The sequence below is a fragment of the Rutidosis leptorrhynchoides genome, chromosome 9 (genome assembly GCF_046630445.1).
Source record: "Rutidosis leptorrhynchoides isolate AG116_Rl617_1_P2 chromosome 9, CSIRO_AGI_Rlap_v1, whole genome shotgun sequence".
NCBI lineage: Eukaryota > Viridiplantae > Streptophyta > Magnoliopsida > Asterales > Asteraceae > Rutidosis > Rutidosis leptorrhynchoides.
Window position 1 is genome coordinate 335,385,692 of NC_092341.1, and position 6,725 is coordinate 335,392,416.

Here is a 6,725-nt window from a genome sequence, read left to right on the forward strand (position 1 = left end):
ACATGCCCATGTCCGGGGTGGATGACATGGCCCATGTCCGGGGTGGAGGACATGCCCCATGTCCGAGGAGGAGGACATGGCCCATGTTCGAGGAGGAAGACAAGGCCCATGTCTCATTGAAGGACATGGCCCATGTCCAGGTTGGTGCACATGGCCCATATTCGGGTTAGAGGACAAGGCGTATGTCCGGGTTGGAGGACAAGGAGCATGTTCGGGTTGAAGGACATGGACCATGTCCGGGATGGCGGACATGGCCCATATCAGGGATAGAGGAAATGGCCATGTCCAGGTTGGAGGATATGCGCCATGTCCAGGTTGGAGGACATGCCCCATGTCCGGGGTGGAGGACATAGCCCGTGTCCACGAAGGAGAACATGGCTCTTGTCTGAGGTATGTCCGAGGTAGAGGACATAGACCTTATACGGGTTGAGGAAATAGCCCATGTCCGTGGTGGAGGACATGGCCCATGTTCGGGTTGGAGGACATGGACCATATTCAGGGTGGAGGACATGGCCCATGTTCGGGGTAGAGGACATGGCCATGTCTGAGGTGGAGGACATGGCCCATGTCCTTATTGGAAAACATGGCCCATGTGCGAGGTGGAGGACATGGGCCATCACCGAGTTAGAGGACATGGGCCATATCCAAGGAAGAGCATGGCCCTTGTCCGAGGTATGTCCGAGGTATAGGACATAGACCATTGATAATGCTAAAAACGAACATATATTTCATAGCATTATCCCTCAAGAAAGACAAGCTTTTAGTTGCAATTGTTCTATTTACAAGTGATATTCATTTAAATAATAAAAGGTGAAGACAAAAGACAGATTCGACGAATTGAAGACGCAAATGACCAAAAAGCTCAAAAGTACAAAGTACAATCAAAGAGGTTCCAATTATTGATGAGAAACGTCTCAAAATTACAAGAGAACAAGATTCGAAACGCAAAGTACAAGATATTAAATTATACGCAAGGACGTTCGAAAATCCGGAACCGGGACCATAGTCAACTCTCAACGCTCGACGCAACGGACTAAAAATTACAAGTCAACTATGCACTTGAATATAATATAATATATAATTAATTCTTAAAATTAATTTATATATTATATTATATTATATAAACCGTCGGCAGAAGAAAACAACAATATGTGAGCCTCCCCAGCTGGCCATGCGATCGCATGAGCTGGAGGAGCAAAACTCATGCGATCGCATGAGCTCCTTTTCCATCTCACAAGCCTATAAATTCGCGTGTTTGGTTCAGCCTTTTTACATTGTAAGTTATGTTCAACCTTTTTACATTAATGTCTCGGAGCTAAGTTATTATTATGCTTATTTAAAACGAAGTAATCATGATATTGGGCTAATTACTAAAAATGGGTAATTGGGCTTTATACCATAATTGGGGTTTGGACAAAAGAACGATACTTGTGGAAATTAGACTATGGGCCATTAATGGGGTTTATATTTGTTTAACTAAATGATAGTTTGTTAATTTTAATATAAAGATTTACAATTAGACGTACCTATAAATAACCATATACACTCGATCGGACACGATGGGCGGGATATTTATATGTACGAATAATCGTTCATTTAACCGGACACGGGAATGGATTAATAGTTAATAGATTTATTAAAACAAGGGTGAAATTATGTACAAGGACACTTGGCGTAATTGTTAACAAAGTATTAAAACCTTGGGTTACACGCAGTCGATATCCTGGTGTAATTATTAAACAAAGTATTAAAACCTTGTTACAGTTTAAGTCCCCAATTAGTTGGAATATTTGACTTCGGGTATAAGGATAATTTGACGAGGACACTCGCACTTTATATTTATGACTGATGGACTATTATGAACAAAAACCAGACAGACATATTAAATAATCCAGGACAAAGAACAATTAACCCATGGGAATAAACTAAAATCAACACGTCAAACATCATGATTACGGAAGTTTAAATAAGCATAATTTCTTTATTTTCATATTTAATTGCACTTCTAATTATTGCAATTTTATTTATTGTTATTGTATTTAATTGCACTTATATTTATTGTCATTGTATTTAATCGCACTTTTAATTATCGTACTTTTTAATTATCGTAATTTTATTTTATCTCACTTTTATTTATTGCAATTTCATTATCGTTATTTACTTTACGCTTTAAATTAAGTCTTTTATTTATTTAATATTTTACATTAGGTTTTAACTGCGACTAAAGTTTTTAAAATCGACAAACCGGTCATTAAACGGTAAAAACCCCCTTTTTATAATAATAATATTACTTATATATATTTGTATTTTTATAAATTAAAACTAATATAGCGTTAAGCTTTATTTAAAAGATTTTCCTATGGAACGAACCGGACTTACTAAAAACTATACTACTGTACGATTAGGTACACTGCCTATAAGTGTTGTAGCAAGGTTTAGGTATATTCATTCTATAAATAAATAAATATCTTGTGTAAAATTGTATCATATTTAATAGTATTTCCTAGTAAAATATAAGCTATTCCGTACCCCCACGCTACGACATCAAGTATTTTTGGCGCCGCTGCCGGGGATCAGCTAAAACGCCGGAAGCGCAACGCTATAAAAAAAAAGATTTTTATTAATTTTTAAGTTTACTTTTATAAAAATACATTTTTGTAAAAATACGTTTTAAATAATTTATTCAAAAATATAAAAAGAAAAACAAAATTTATATATTTTTAAGAGTTTGTTAAATATATAACTTCTATAAAAGTTTCTTTATCTTTATTTTATAAAAATATAAGTTTTATTTAATTTATATAAATATATTATATAAATATATAAAACAGAAAAATTAAAACAGAAAAAAAAAATCACTCGAGGTCCGTACTGTTACAGCCCGTAACCTGGCCCAAAACCTTAGCTCATGCGATCGCATGAGCCCGAAGGCAAAATCTCATGCGATCGCATGAGAGTGTCTGACACGCCACAGGAAACCCTAGTTCAGCATTAATTACGGTAATTATTATTATTATTATTTATTATAACCCTAATTAGGGTTTAGTATTTAATTAGTTAATTTAGTTTTATTATTTATTTTGTATTTTTAGTTTATTTAGTTTTAATTAAATTATAAAATTAATAGTTTTATAAAATAAATAATATAAAAATAATATTTTTATAAAAATTGTACTTTTTACAACTTTAAGTATATTTTTATATTTTGTACTTTTTTTTATTCGTTTTAGAGTAATATTTGTATTTTTCGCTCGTATTTAGTTTTAAATCATAGTATTTGCCATAGTTATTTTTATTTCTAGATTTTTAGGCTTTGCCGTAAAATCCCTTAAGTGCTTTTTCTTTAGACTAAGATTTAGGTGCTTTAGAATTTTGCGACGCTGTTCTAAGTTTTTAGTACCTTTTTAAGATATTGCCATTTGGGATATAGAATTCCTTGTAAGCTTTAATATTTTTAGGCGCAACTTTTAATTCTTAGTTTTTAGTTCCTTTTTAAGTTTCGACGCGCTACTTTCTTATTTTTATTTTTCGACGCCTATTATTTTTCAATCTTTTATTTTTCGACGTTTTTCGACGCGCTCTTTTTCTTTCTTATTTCTCGACATTCTAGTTTTTAGGACTTAGAATTTTCTCTATTTCTTATCTAAATTTCTTAAATTTCAACGAAAAATTATTTTAAGCGGTTAAATTGATAGACATCAAAATTTTCTGGTTCGTAGTAATAGTTGGATTTGTACGTGGACCGGGTTATTGGAGCCAAACAGTACTCAATTATATTGAGACCAAACGAATCCTGCCCCTCTGCTGCATCTTTTAGCTATTCGAAACGTGGGCAAAATTAGAAAAGTCTATTAATTGGATAACTTATATAATTTTTCTTTCTTTTTAAAAACTAATAAGATATTCAGTGAATGCACCGAGCAAAACGTTCACCACCTTTTGTACGTTCACCACATGTAACTCAATCAAGACATCTAGCAAATATTGTCGCCGTTGATTTTTCTTTAGAATCGTCATCCAGTCGACCAAGTACTCCAATTCAAATTTCCGATAATCCATTTTTTGAACCCGACCTCACAATTGAGAATCCGGAGAATATTCAGGGACGATTCCGAGATCCTGAACCACTAATCTTTCCTCCGGAACCACCAATCATTCAAACAGAGATTGTTGAGGAACGAACCATTAAATCAGAATCCTCTAGTGATTCAGATTCAACAAATTCAATCATGGAGAATCTGGAACCTTTAAGTATGGAAGACCGAATGAGAGCTAAACGCACTGGCCAAGGTCACGCAATTACTCATCTAGATATTAATGCGCCAGATTATGAAATCAAAGGACAAATTCTACACATGGTGACTAATCAATGCCAATTTAGTGGTGCACCGAAGGAAGATCCAAATGAACATCTTTGTATCTTTAATAGGATCTGCACACTATTTAAAATAAGAGAAGTGGAAGATGAACAGATATATCTCATGTTATTTTCCTGGACTTTAAAAGGAGAAGCCAAAGATTGGTTAGAATCGTTACCTGAAGGGGCGATTGATACATGGGACGTTTTAGTTGAAAAATTTCTTAAACAATTCTTTCCGGCATCTAAAGCCGTGAGACTTCAAGGAGAAATTGTTATGTTCACACAAAAGCCAAATGAAACTCTATATGAGGCATAGAAAAGATTTGGAAAGTTATTGAGAGGATGTCCGCAACATGGTTTAGACACTTGTCAAATAGTACAAATATTCTACCAAGGATGCGACATCACTACAAGGAAAGACATAGACATAGCAGCTGGAGGTTCTATTATGAAGAAAACAGAAACTGATGCTTACAAAATTATTGATAACACTACTTCCCACTCACATGAGTGGCACCAAGAAAAAGATATCGTTAGATCATCTAAAGCAGCTAGAGCCGATTCTAGCCATGACTTAGATTCCATTTCTGCAAAGATAGATGCTGTCAAGAGACGAATGGAAAAGATGACTAAGGATATACACTCAATACGAATTAGTTGTGAGCAGTGTGGAGGACCACATTTGATAAAAGATTGTCTCAGTATTGAACTAACAATGGAACAAAGAGAGAATGTTTCATATCTAAACCAAAGGCCTGGAAATAATTATCAGAATAATTATCAACCGCCAAGACCAATTTATAATCAAAACCAGAATTATAATCGAAATGTTCCATACAACAACCAACAAAGACCTAGCAATCAACAAGTATCCAATAATACTTACAATCAGCAAAGACCTAATTTTCAAAACAAACCACCACAAACCGATGATAAAACGCCAAATTTAGAAGATATGATGACGAAGCTAGTTGAATCTCAAACGTAATTTTTCACATCTCAGAAACAAACCAATGAACAAAATGCTCAAGCATTTAGAAATCAACAAGCTTCTATTCAAAATCTGGAACAAGAAGTAAGTAACCTAGCAAGGTTAATAGGTGAAAGAAAATCGGGAAGTCTACCTAGTGATACAAATGCTAACCCCCGGAATGAAACAGCTAAAGCCATTGCCACAAGAAGTGGTATTACACTTAAACCACCTAAAATACCTGTAATTACTGATGAAGCTATTCCTACTCCATAAGAACCACAACCTGAACAAGATAAGGAAAAAGAACCGGTAGTTGAAAAGGTTAATGAAGATAACATAGTTAAGGCAAAACCTTATGTTAAACCATACCAACCACCACTTCCTTACCCAAGTAAAATGAGAAAAGAGAGACTTGAAGCCGAGCAATCCAAATTCTTGGATATGTTTAAACAGATAAATGTAAATCTTCCTTTCATTGATGTGATTTCAGGAATGCCTAGATATGCTAAATTTCTGAAAGATCTAATCTCAAATAGAAAGAAAATGGAAGAACTCTCGACTGTTACTATGAATGCTAATTGTTCAGCAGTGCTGTTGAATAAGATACCAGAAAAACTATCTGATCCAGGAAGTTTCACAATTCCATGTTTTCTGGGTAGTCTTAGTTCAATAGAAGCATTGGCAGACTTAGTTGCTAGTATAAATCTAATGCCGTATTCACTATACGCTAAACTAGACCTTAGAGAATTGAAACCAACACGAATAAGTATACAACTAGCCGATCGATCAGTAAAATATCCTAGAGGGATAATGGAGAACATGCTAGTTAAAGTTGGTACTTTAGTATTTCCAGTAGATTTTGTTATTTTGGACATGGAAGAAGATTCTCGAGTTCCTCTCATATTAGGAAGACCATTCTTAAACACGACTAAAGCAATAATAGACGTGTTTGGTAAGAAACTGACCCTAAGTATAGAGGACAAGAGTGTTACCTTTTCTGTTGATAGAGCCATGCAACAACCGCAATCTGCAGATGATACATGTTATTATATTCAAACTATAGATTCACATGCAGAATTGTTAGAAGAATTTCCAGAATTACAAGGAACGGGAGAATGTTCTTTAGGAGAAGGGACTGAACCAATTGATGAAACTGAAATGTTAGATGCACTTATGGCTAATGGATATGAACCAACAACAGAAGAAATTCAAATGCTAAAAGAAGAAGACAGATATCGATATAAATCATCGATAGAAGAACCACCGAAATTAGAGTTAAAGCCACTTCCAAACCATTTGGGATACGCTTATTTACATGGTGAATCTGAATTACCTGTAATAATATCATCTTCTCTTACTGAAAATGAAAAATCTCAACTCATTTCTGTGCTA

At 34.6% G+C, this 6,725-nt stretch overlaps 1 non-coding gene across 1 annotated transcript; it reads right to left on the reverse strand.

Annotated features, from left to right (window-relative positions):
• Nucleotides 1–4,613: 4,613 nt before the first annotated feature.
• On the reverse strand, nt 4,614–4,720 carry LOC139869840 (small nucleolar RNA R71). Its single transcript, XR_011766414.1, has one exon. It is a non-coding gene; the product is annotated as a small nucleolar RNA R71 (small nucleolar RNA).
• Between the last annotated feature and the right edge of the window lie 2,005 nt (nt 4,721–6,725).